General features: G+C 41.4%; 1 protein-coding gene across 2 annotated transcripts in view; it reads left to right on the top strand.

The window, feature by feature from the left end:
• The window catches only part of LOC117248986 (ankyrin repeat- and BTB/POZ domain-containing protein 3-A), a 291,997-nt gene that overhangs the window by 34,791 nt on the left and 243,805 nt on the right, over positions 1 to 13,401 (top strand). The window lies entirely within an intron of this gene.

Below are 13,401 nucleotides of genomic sequence, written 5' to 3'. Positions count from 1 at the left end.
ACTAATAAGATTAAAATAAATATAGAAATGTAAATTTTAAAATCTATTTGCATCTCTACCAGTTCCTGCAGAGCGGATAAAGACGGTGTTATCTGTCTCTTACAGTCTCATCACTGCAGAGACGAGACAGCAAGCTGACCGGCCCTAAATAATTCCAGTGTTTATAGCGAGCTGTCAGAAAGGTGACGCAGGAGACAAATAATGTGATCCGACAGAGAAAATTATATGCAGAACAGTTTACGGCGTGATAGATGGAGGAAAATTATCCTGCCTGACGCCTCGTTGCTTATATTTTTGAGCTCAGGAATAAAAATGCTGCGGCTCGCCCTGCGTCCTTTCACATTACTGCTCAACTTATAAAACTTTTACGTTTGTCATCATTTTGTTTGTGTGCGAGGGATCTTTAGCATGACAATGAGTCTGCGGGACCAGATGTACTCAGAGACCAATTTCTGCCTCCATTGTCAGACTCTCCCAAGTGCCATCCGCTCTTTGTTGCTGTTATTGTGTGTGTTCATCTGTGCATGAGTCTTTACGCCATACAGATAGTGCTCTGTCAGACATTTTGCGGCTGACACCATTAATCACTGAAGTATACACACAGATACACAAACAGCCTGATGTGCATTCACGCAACGAGCCCGCCAGGGGAAATAAACAAGTTTCCCTCCGTGGAGAAAATGACAAAGACTCCCAGGCAGGCACTCAGAAATCAGCTCTGATCACCTTTCTCATGAAAACCAAAAGCAAGTGTCTGAAATGTTCTGCTGGGGTTTTCTTTTCTTTTTGTCTGCGGAGAAATGTGTAGAACAGGATTAATTGGGAACACACTTCTGTCGCCGTCAAAGATTGTTGTTCTGTGCATTCGCCACGACAGACGGCGAGGGTTTGTGCCGCAAAATCAGAGGCTTTCCCCCCGAAGGCTCATCAGACACACGTGCACTGCTTTTGATCTGAAACAGCAAAGAGTCGTCTGTGTTGGTGTGAGTGTTTCAGATTTTGTGTTGGATTAATTTTGGCATTTAACTTTTGTGTGTGTGTGTGTGTGTGTGTGTGTGTGTGTGTGTGTTAGTGCCAGGCAAAAATGTCAAACATTTGCTGGCTTTAGCTTCTGGGGATTGGCAGCTTTTCTCTGTTTTAGATCACTATAAGTTGAATAATTTGGGGTTCTGGACTGTTTGTTGGAACCAACAAGCGATTTGAAGACGTCCCATGGGATATTTTTTGACATTTTACAGAGATTTCTTTTTTGTGATGTCCATAGGGGGAAAAAGGAAATAAACATCAGTGACGTGAGAAGCATTCAGATCATTTACTTAAATCAAACTAGGGCTGGGGGATACGCAGAAAATAAAATATCACAATATTTTTGACCAAATACCTTAATATTGATATTGTAAAATTAACTATTGGTAGATATTTTTGATAAACGATCATCAGTAATGTGGTTATGATGACTAAATGTCTCCACTTGAAGCCTACAATGAAGCCTGAATTTTCCGTATATGGCTGCTGCTGTCCTGTGCTGGTGAGGTCATTTGGAGCCAGAGTCTGCGTAGCATAGTCCATGGTATCGAGTTCCTGCCCTTACACCTGTCTGACCGATTGCAAGCAACGTTATTGATGGTGAGTACACGATTGGCAGAAACAGCTGTCAATCATGACGGCAGACCCACTTTTAAAGCATCAAATATCTAATTAAAACCAAACTTGGCAGCTAAATGAACACGTATCTATGTATATGACAGAAAATAAGAAAAGGTCCCCTTTAAAATGCATGCACATATCAGTGTCTTTGTAGTTGCAGTCTGACGCTATCTGATTATGATGTCAAATATCTACAAACATAGATAATCACAGGTCTGTGGGTGACACAACATCTCATGATATCCTTCCACTGTGACCCTCGACCACATGGTAGTCACTGGTATGGCCTGTCATGTGCATTGTGGTTTTGGAGAAGGATGTTTACCACCAGATAGCTGCTGGTTTCATTATTATTGTGCAGGGAGTTTCTGAACACCACTGAACCCTTCATGCACTTGTAGTGAGTTGTCTAAGTTAATATGCAGCTCCCGATCACAAGAAACTTTTCAGTGTAACTTTACATTATTGGGTTCATCCTCTCCCTGTGGTCAACTTTATTATGCAGCAGGTTTGTGAGACATAAACGCAGGCTTACAGCGGCATCTTTTTTCCTCCTGATATTGACTGTAATATTGACTGGTTTTAGTCCATACTGAGTATCGATGCAACACTGGAGCTGTTTTTTGCCTTTTTAAAATGTTTAAAATGTGTGGGCAACTATTGAACAGGGATCCTTTCTCTGGAAGGATCATGATATGAATTTGTTATGGCCTTGCACAAACTTTTAGTATATTGTTTTTGAACGTTTACAAAGTTTGTTGTACTGTCCCATTTTTAAAAGAGAATTTGTATTCGGGAATTCTAAATTTGTTAATAGGTTATCTTTAGTGTTAAGTGCAGAGCTAGACTTAAACTACATGACAGCGATGTTCGTCGGCTGGTTGGTCCACCACTTTGGTCCAGACTGAAACATCTTAATGACTCATTTCCACTTACGTATGTTTACGGAGACGAGGCAACTGGAAGTCCATTCATTCCTATGGGAATCTCCGTGATATCCAATGTGCCTGCGAAACTCCTCCCCTCTGTAATATTTCGGTCTGGACTTTGCTTTGGGGACGTTAAAAAGTTGAACTTTTGCAGTGGATTTCAGAGAGACCGTATGACAATGTGCTAGCTTAGCTAACAGGCTGCTAACTAGCTATTTCAGTCAAGTCAGTATCTTGTTGATTGTCAGGTGAGTTTGTTTGATTAAAAAGAACTTGTTTATTTTTAACACACTGTGAATCTGAGTAATGTTATTCTGCTAAAATATGGTTACACATTATATACAGTAAGATCGTCATTATGACTCGTTCAGCCATTCATACGTCTTTGTAATTAAATATTTCATAAAACATGTTGCATACCTGGCAGGCCAACATATTCATGTATTTGTTGCTATGCAATATTGGTCCTGTTTTTGTCCTGGTAATGTTCCAAGCTCATATTCCAAACTACTGGATGGCTAAAAACAGCCAAAATTAACCTCTCCCTCATGGCTAGAGGTGGTTTCTATCAGTTTTCTATCCATCCGTAAAGAAATGCTCTTCCTTGCGTTGGACACTAGAGGCATCATCCGTATAATTACAGATCTACAGACACCAGTCACATACATAAGAGGAAACGAGGCGTAACTACTAGATGGATTGCCGTGAAATGTATGGTCCCCATATGGTCCCCAGGATCCTAAAGTAGCTTAATGACTTTGATAACTTCCTTAACTTTGCCCTTACATTTTTGGTTTTGAGTGCCAAAAACTAGTGAACAGATTGCCAACATTGGCATTTGTGTCCCTCACAGGACAAATTGTAGTAACTGTGGTAATCCCTTAAATTTTCTTGTCATCCATCATCATTGCAAAAATTAGATCTGATGTGCAAATGCAATGACCTTACCAGCCATCACCAATTAGCACTAAACACAATTTTGCTTAGTGTGGACTTGTATCCTTGTAGTTTTCTGCCATTTGTATTCATCTTGTATATCTGTATCTACTAGGAGTAAACATTGTATTTTGTAAAAAATATTTCAGATAGATGATGCTAACATTGTTGTGTATACTCAGTATTTATTGTCATCTACTGTCATATGCTGCTCAGTAAAATGACAGTATATACAGGAAACATATGGCGCATTGGGAGAATAGTTTCCCCAGAAGTTTTAATTTTGCTCTTCCAGTTTTATAACAGCTAGAGCTGTTGTGAATTTCCAATACCGCACAACCCAAGCAAACTACAGGGGATGGTAAGCAACCTCTACAACTGCTATGTTCATGTGTTTTCAGCCTATTTTTAAAATTCATTTCAATTTTACACTGTGCTACAAATGGCCAGCAGCTATTCTGCGCCGAGTCTGGCAGGTCAGTCTGCTTTCCCTGTGTGTGTTTCCTTCATCCAGACCAAGAACAGTCAGTGTCCTCTGGCTCTGAATTTGATTCTGGCTGTGGTGGTTCAAACATGTTTGGCTGCACAAGTCCAATAAAGCTGCTAGGTGGAGCATCCATTGTAGTGCTACAGTTAAAAGAGGCTGCAGCTTTTAGATGAGTGGGCGTGGCTTCAGCATAATCAGAGGACACGCCCCCAGTGTCTCAGAGTAAAGAATACTGCCTATTTTTCATGATTTTTAAAAATGAGCGTTGGGTAATAGAAGATTATTCTGTGGTGTGACAAACTCACTACACATATTTATTTTTGCTTTATCCAGATTCAAGTATTTAACAGCATTTAACTGTGCCATCTTTGTCACTTCTTAAACAATAATATTCCTGATAAAAGCCTGTCAATAAATCTTATTTGTCCAGCACTAAAGTTGGGATAAGCCACCTTTAATCGCTGCAAAAGAAATTCATTGACAGCCCTAGTAACAGTGTGGATCAGATCCATTTCATAATACAGTCCTCTGTTGACACTTGTGCAGTATAGATCTGGTGTGCTGGATCAGTGCCTCCTTAATTATGTAAAAATATGTACATGCATGTATAATGAGGCTGTACTGTTTACTCCTGTTTTCTCTGGGTTCATATGGGTTTTCTCCAGGTACTGTAGTTTCCTCCCACAGTGGAAACATGCTAGTGAATCTGCCAATAGATGTAAATGAGAATGTCTTTGTGTTTATCATGTACTCTGATATCCCGGGTGTTTCCCAGTGCATAGTGTGATGAAGCTCCCCAGTGACCCGGTCAAGCGATAGTTTTACTAGTGAGGCAGTTCTTACAAATAGCCTCCTGATTTGACTTCCAGAGGATCGGCTCTGGAAGAGGGAAACACTGTGTCTCTCCACATCTCTAATTTGCTTTTCAGATCGCTCGTTTCCTCAGAGTCCCCCCTTTTGAAAATCTTAAGTCTTCGACATAATTACGCCCAGCGGTGGAAAACCTCTACCTAATGCACAAATTGACAGCCTCAAAAAATAATAACCTCTCCACAGTGTGAGCTAATTTGTTACTGTGTGTGTGTGTGTGTGTGTGTGTGTGTGTGTGCGTGTGTGTGTGTGTGATGATCTTCAGTTGTTAGCTGGCGTTCATGAGTCAGCATTGTGAAGAGCAGTAATTGGGTCCGGACTGATGGAGAAAGACTATTCTGAGGTCTAGTCAGGCATTATGTGGGACAGCAGGAACATGGGCATATCAGTGTATTCAAGTGTCAGTTTAGGGAGTTTACAAACCAGCCAGTTATAATTGGAATAACTTACAGGAATGGGAAAAAGACAAAGAAGTACATTAGAGGCTTTTTGGCCAACACCGCCCTGTGCTGATTTAAAAGCTTGTGTGGATTATGTTGAGATTGTAGAGTGTGCTGTCAAAGCAGTACTGCGGGTGCTTTCAGACCCAGAGTTCACCAGACAAAGACCACCTCTTCAAGAAGGTCTCAGTCAGGTTGTTTTGGTGTACACCTGAGTATGATTGCTGTGTTCACACCTGCCCAAACGAACCACACTTAGGGGGCAAACCAATGTGAGTTTGATTGAGCTGAACCAAACAGGGCAGGTGTGAAAGCACCCGTACATGCTGCTGCATGTGTTGCCTGTTCACACATGTAGTACACACAAAGCAACATGGAGTCGTGTGGCCATTGCAAGTCTAATATTCACTCTCTTTTTAGCTGTGTTTCGTCTTTACCAACTCCTGAGGGAAATATTTAGCCCTTTAGCTGCTTAATGCTGCACTATGCTCACCAGCTAGTCACTAACTGTGTGTGTCCTCTGTTTGGTGCTGTGCAGGTAATGTGGGTTGGATTTTGGATCTTTTTTATGCTAAAAACATCTGCCTGCTGCGGCCGAAAGCGATACTGGTGAGAGCAATGACAGGCACCGGAAAACAAAAAACAAAAACAGCTTCTTTACCATCACTCATCTCTTTTTAATTCACCTTTTGCCGACCAAATGTTTTTCACAGACAATCTACCCGAGCACCACAGCTGCAGATACAACAATTCATAAAACAACTTAATTTCCTCCACACAGCAGCTGGACAATGAAAAAAAAGGAACAAATATCTCAGCATTTTCTGATTGTGCCACGAGCCTACACAGAAGGTTTTTTGGAAACAATAACAGTTGTTGAGTAGTACTGACTTTGCTGTCATACACCCACTCAGTCACCCTCGTCAAACCTACATGTCGTGGCTGCAGATGAACAGGCTCGCTGCAGTTGCTATGCTGCTGCTGTTTTGTTGCATTCCCAGCATTGTGTCGTGTTCTGGGCGAGACAGCTCCTGACAAAGGTTCATTACAGCAACCTTGGCTTCGTGAACAATTCTTTCATACCTACTCTCACTTGTATGGGAGTAAATAAGGATGTAGTTGCATAATAGAGTATGTAACAGTTTGAGAAATAAGATATAAATCCATTCGTCCAACAGTCACCAAAACTACTGCATCCTCCATCCTCCACTGAGTATTTTGAGACGTTCCAGGCCTGATGGGATATATAATCCCACCTGTGTGTTTTGGGTCTGGTCCAGTGTGTCCTCCCAGTAGGACATGCCCAGAAAGCCTCCCACATTGAGGCATCAAGTAGCACAGTGATTGATGATGCCCGAACCACTTCAGCTGACTTCTTTTGATGTGAGAGAATCAGCCGCTGGAGCGACCCTCAGAATGAAAATCCATTTGCAAACTTTTTCTTTTGATTTTATTCCCGAACTTTATGTAGGTGAGGGTTGGAATATAAATCGATTATCAAATAGAAAGCATCGCCTTCAGGCTCCCTCTTCAAGAAGTCTGGGTATTGTTAGAGGTTTTGCGGTACTGGAGTTTCAGTACCAACATAAAACTTTCTCTCTTTCCTTCTCTCTTGTATTTTATGCCTCTGTCCCAGCGACAGTCGTGGCCAGAGGCATTATATGTCTGGTTTGTCTGTCCATCCCATCTCATGAACACAGTATCTCAAAGGTCAAGGTCAGAGTGTCTGTGACCTTATGTGTGTCTCAGTCTTGGGACGTGATATCTGTGGAACGCCTTAAGGTAATGTACTCACTTGGCACAAACATGCACTTGGAATCAAGAATATACTGATTAGAATTTGGTGGTCAAAGGTCACTTGACCTCACAGAACATGTTTTTGATCATAATTCAAGAATGCATGTGCTAATAATGAGAAAACGTCACACAAATGTCTAGTGATGACATTTTATATCTAACAGGTCAAAGGTCAGCTTCACTTTGACATCATTATAATCTACAAAATCACTTTTCTGGCCATTATTTAACGCCGTATTTAGGAACGAAAAGGGAGACATTTGGTCATATGATAAGGAAAACTCCCCCAAAAAACCCTTTAACGGGGAGAAAAAACGGTAGAAACCACAGGAAGAGCAACTGAGGGGGGATCCCTCTTCCAGGATGGACTGACGTGCAATGGATGTCGTACAGAACAGATCAACATTCATAAATAAGTAAGAGAGAGAGAGAGATGCAGGACAGACAGTAATGACAGTTCAGCTCGGATTTTATTATTTTATCCACTTCGCTTCAGCCGTCCCATTGTCAACCTTTCATCAAAATCCGTTCAGAACTTTTTGAGTTATTTTGCAGACAAACAAACAGACAAACGCCGGTGAAAACATAACCTCCTTGGTGGAGGTAATTATAATAATTATGTCTATTGTGGTACAATATGTTATACGATAGTATATGTATGTGACAATAATCATATGTGTATAATAACAGTAGAAGTATGACTAATGATCACAGCAGCAGCAGGAGGCATCAGGCAGGACCACGGCAGCAGCACAACTACACACGTCACACTATGCAGGCACCGCTGCGATGCGAGTTAACCTGCGAGACAGTGGAGCACAAAGGCTCCGGAGAAGAAGTGAAGTTAGTGACATGCAGTAACAGGACATGATTGTTAGCAAAGGAGAGAGAGAGAGAGAGAGAGAGAGAGAAGGTGCCCGGTGTATTATAGGGGGGTCCTCCGGCAGACTAGGCCTAAGTCAGCCTAACTAGGGGCTGGTACAGGGCAAGCCTGAGCCAGCCCTAACTATAAGCTTTATCAAAGAGGAAAGTCTTAAGTCTAGTCTTAAATGTGGAGACGGTGTCTGCCTCCCGGACAGAAACAGGAAGTCCATTCTGAATAGACTCGAGAACATGTCAAGTTTGTAAAAAAACAATCTGTATTTTGACATCTAGTGAATTTCTAACACAGAAGTTTTATTTTGAAGTGCTGTTTCCTGCTGTAGAGTGAGTAACTTACAGCCAGCTACTTGACAGAGACAGCAAAGTGGCCCAAGGACATGGCCAAACAAAAGTATGATGATAAATATATTAAACTGTGTGGACCTTGAACTGATGACTAAGGAAAAAATTGGGAACCGCTGATATACATTACAAAACTTTTAATTGTTCATTTAACAAAATAAGACACACAGATCAGTGTTTAATTTTTTAACATAAGCCCTCATGCAGGAACTTTTGCTTAAGACTGTTTAAATGAGCAAAAATATGTTTTTAAGTAAAAAAAGAAGTCAAAAGGACTTAATGGAAACAAAAAAGGTTGTTGCCAATACGCAGTTGTCCTATTTCTCAGCATTGATGCATGCCAGTCAGCTCTGTAGAAAAACATACCAGAAATAATTTTAAGAGAGCTTTAGAGGGATGTTTAGACCCTGCCCTCTTTCCTACTGCACCACTGGCAAATCACTGCCAAAAATGGGTTTGGTTGTCGAATAGTTGGCTCGGAAAGTTACAGAAATGCTGAATGTAGCCCACTGCCAAAGCCTGATTTAAAAGGGTTTGGAGGATGGAGGTTTCAGATGCTGTTTGACCGCCTGACAACCACTTCTGTCAAAGCATAATGACACCTTTAGATCCAGTTTGGTGTCTTAATGGAGTATCATGTGCATCCATCAAGTGAATTGTCTTTACATTTCCACATATTTTGGTTTTTCTATGTTTTCTACAACTGTTAGGGTTGGATTAGGGACACGATGTGGTCAGGAAGAGAGTGTTCTGTGTTCAGACAACAAGAAGAGTTAGAATATAAGACATAAAGTGTGGTTTGTGCCATTTGTTTTTTTTTACCCTTTTGCAAATATTTTTTCCTGCATGATTATGAGGTGGAGTAACTGTACTCTATGTCTGTTTTACAACTGAAAATCTGCTTGCAGACGGTAATTTAATGCACTGATGCATGTTTCCCCTCAATGCCTATTTGGGCCATAGACAGGCGACATCCATCCAAGTGCCCCAAATGACCACTGTCGCCTGCTGTGCCCATGTGTGTGTTTGGAAGGCCTGTGATTCAGCCACAGATGGGGTCATGACTTGAGCTGAGTGTAAATGGACCAGTAGACAGCGAGGACATGCTTTAGCTGACGCAGCCCCTCAGTGGATCTTCCCAACGTCTTCTGGGGCTCAAAATATGGTGGCTAGCAGGATGGGAGGTGAAGGAAGGCCAGACTAGATCAGCCTGTTGGTTATGCAGACTGAGCTTTAAAGTAGGCCAGCTCATGCCTGGGAGCAGCCGTGCCAAATGAACTTCCTTTGGTCGTCTTGTGAGGCAGCGTTTTGGAGAAGCCTCCAGGGAGCCGGGGCTGTCAAGGCAATGTGAAGCACTCGAAATGCAGCAAAAAGGAAACTCACTTGGTTTGGTTCACCAACAGTCCTATAACAGTGCAGAAAGCTTCATATTTCGTCTCGGGCTGCAGCTGATTCTCACTTTACATTTTTATCAACTTGTATTTCAGTTCAACAAGGAGAGAAACCGTAACTGGAGGTTTGTGTCAGAAATATGAAACTCCATCTATGTGAATCTTGATTACAGTCATGGCTATATGAATATAGCAGATAGGACAGGAGGCTAGACGCGTGGTGGTTGTGTTGGAGGAAAGCTGGCAGGTGATTGATGGAAACTCTCAGTTTAATCTCACTGGTCATGGTGGTGATGGGGAAGTGGTGGGTTGCACAATAGTAGGTCTGAGAGACAGTATGACAGAATTGCAGAGATATTTAAAGAGCAGTATTCAAGAAATCAGAACTCCACACTAACTTCTGACATTGGTTGCACTGGTGCGCCTAACTTTTTCATTTAGAAGCACCAGCACATCATTTAGGTGCACCCAGAATCTGTCAGCTCCCATACACATAGGTAATTTCTTAACATATCATGTAAATAATTGTCGATGCCAAAGATTTAAGGTCAGGATTAGGCATCTTGCCAGGGACAGGGGAGACAGGTGCTGGAGCAGTTACCTTTGACAATGATGTCTGGTCTCGTCTGGGTCTTTTTAGGGTTGTGGACAGGTGTAACAGGCATTTTTCCTGACGACAAACAATCGATAGTTCTCTTGATTCTGAATTACTGATGTCCTTTAAGTTGTGATGTCGCTCAAGGAGGAGCACAGAGCACGGTTTAAGCATAGATGTATACTACGGCTGTCAAAATTGCTCAAAAATGACGTTCGAATATTCCTTCTAAAAATAACTCATAGGTTCAAACCATTCAAAATTTTTTTTCGCATTATGTCCACAAGAGGGCAAACTAATACAAGGAAACATACTTGTGTATTAATACAAGGAAACTACGTGTAGGTATTTTTATTTCAACATAAATGTCTTTGAAAACATTTACATACCTAGCCTACACATTAAAACACATAAAACAATTATCTATAATATTACATTATAAACGACCACGGACCTCTCGCTTTGAATTTAGAATATTCTTTGACAGCCCTAATGTATACTAATAACTAGATACTGTACCTCCAGATGGCGCCTGTTCAGTCCTATAAAATTGCCTGCCTTGCACATACATTAAAAGAAAGTTTCTCGCTTCAGGGTTTAACTCATGGTATGCGGCCCCACTGAATATGCAAAGAAATGTGTCTCCCGCTGGCTGTGTCCGTGAGTTCTTGCTTCGCTCATAGGCTTTACGTTGTGATGACATCACAGATTTTGAAATCAGTTTTCATGGCTCAAGTAAACTTTTACAAATATTAAACCTCCATGGATCAAAATTCATTATAGAAAGAGTCATAAATGACCTTGTTTACAGAGAGATGGTCTATAGAGAGAATGTTTTTTTGGGCCGCAGGTGATTTGTTTATGCTGCAATACTCCAAGTTGCCACTGGGAAAAATTGGAAGCGACCGAGAGCAGCATTCTTTGGTGTTTTACACATATGCAGGTGCCTTATTTTTGTTCACCAGCAACATTCAGTGAAGCATAAAATCAGGGTTAAGGCTCATTTATGCTCAACATTAAATATGGACCCGGATACGGACGGGGCCTTCTGTCCGTGCTCCGCGTTCATTTCGTCCGTATTTCTGCACGTTTCCATAAAGCTTACAGATATGGGCCAAATGGAGCAGTACCACCAGAAACTGTGGGGGCAGTGTTGCTGTCGCTACCTGATACATAGCTCTAGTGAGACACGAAGAAGAAATAACAATGGCGGAATGAGAAAGCGCAGGGTGACAGCTAGTCACTGTGCCTCACTCACAGGCGCGCTGTGCGACTTGTCATGCTGGATGTGGGGGGCCACCCGGCGAAGCAAGTTATCGAATGCCCTGGCGGACATCCTAAAGTACTGGGAATGACGCTCGTCGTCAATTTCTCTCATCGGCAGTACTAGAGAAAAGAATTCTCCGTTCCCCATATGCGATGTATTTAACGGCCTCACCGACCACCGCCTCCTACAACGCTGCCTCTGTTTTTGTCTTTTATGCAAGAGGTACATTATCAATATCTCCTCCACAGTCGTCATGTTTGTTTTTGAGTTTGTTGTTGTCATAAACTTTTGACTCTGGGCTGCCCCCTGGTGGATATATTGGTTAACATCCATGCCAACGTAAAGGACGCATGGAAGTATGTGGGCAGTGACAGTAACATCATTTGAAACGGACGTATACATCTTCATACGTAAAGGGAGCGTAAATTAGCCTTCAGATTCAATCTGAGGCAGAGTAGGGACAAGTGGTGGAAAAATAGCACTACACACATAACCACACAGAGACAGACCTTGAAAATGACAAGTGCAATGGTCAGATCAGTAAAATGTTAAGTCCCACTTGATAGATGTTTGGTTGTATGTGCAACCAAATTGGTCGCACTCTGAGGCGGAAAGATCTTTGGTCAGAAATTTACCTTTTGAGGAATAGAAACCTTAAGCAATTAGTTTTAATGGATATGTGATGGAGGAAATCTGCAAATTCTCAGATTACAGAAGCTCAAACCTTGCTGATTATTTCAAACGATGTGCAGATTGTCACCCATTCATTATGTATCAGTCAACTCATCTCCTGCCAAATTGCTCCAGCACTCTGCTGAAACATGCAATAGCAATTTTTATGCCACTTTGGGGAAGCAGAAACAAACTCTTTAGTAGGCAAACTTTTTGGTTTATACATTCAGTGAACATTGAACAGGATTAAAATCTTAATATGTCCAGTATTCACTATCCTTTTAGCTCTCCTTTGACCTTCACCAACTCCTGAGAAGAATATTTGACTCTTGAGCTGCTAATTGCTCCACTGTGTTCACCAGCTGGTGGCTAACTTTGTCTGTGTGGGATTTTAAAGTTTTCTTCGTTAAAAACAGCTTCCTGCTGCGGCTAAATGAGGCTATGAGAGCTGTGAGACTCAACCAGACCTGTAAAGTTGTGTGCTGGAAAATAAAAACAATGAGCTCAAAGACGCTAGAAAGCTCTGATGGGAGCTACAGAGTCCAAATGGTGGCTATATGTGGATTCATTAGTATAGACGGCCCCTTCTTTCATGTACAAGTAGTCATGTGACCCATTGTTATTGATAAATTGTTGATTATAGACTCTTTGATAAGAAAAAATCTGCCCTGAAATTTAATATATTTAACACAAGTGCATATTTTAAGTAGGAAATTTTACTTGTGAAATCATCCTTCAGGGAACACACCAAACAACCATTCTTTACTTGACCTCAGCAACTATTGGTTGCTTTGAAAATATTCTTGTAAGCCTGCCAGCTGAGGAGGAAAGCCAAAACCTCGATTATAAGTGGAACACCTTTAAATCTTACATTTGTGAGGTAAAGCAGAAGGCATTTAACTCTCAAACAGGCATATGAAAAACGAGAATCTAACTTTGATATTTCCATATTCTTACGTAAAATACTGAACTTCTTTTGACTTTCAAATGCAGGAGTTCTATCAGAGGATTATTCTCTTGAAGATATCTCCACCGTCCCATAAATAAAGGATTGGTGTACGTTTTTCTCTGCTCCTCACAGCAGGACCTTGGCTCCACACTTATTTAACTGTCAAAATCCACCAGGAGAGTCTTTTAACAGTTTCC

Source organism: Epinephelus lanceolatus, chromosome 23 (genome assembly GCF_041903045.1).
Source record: "Epinephelus lanceolatus isolate andai-2023 chromosome 23, ASM4190304v1, whole genome shotgun sequence".
Classification (NCBI taxonomy): domain Eukaryota; kingdom Metazoa; phylum Chordata; class Actinopteri; order Perciformes; family Serranidae; genus Epinephelus; species Epinephelus lanceolatus.
Note: the sequence above shows the minus strand (reverse complement) of the source record. Positions and strands in the feature narration are given on the sequence as shown.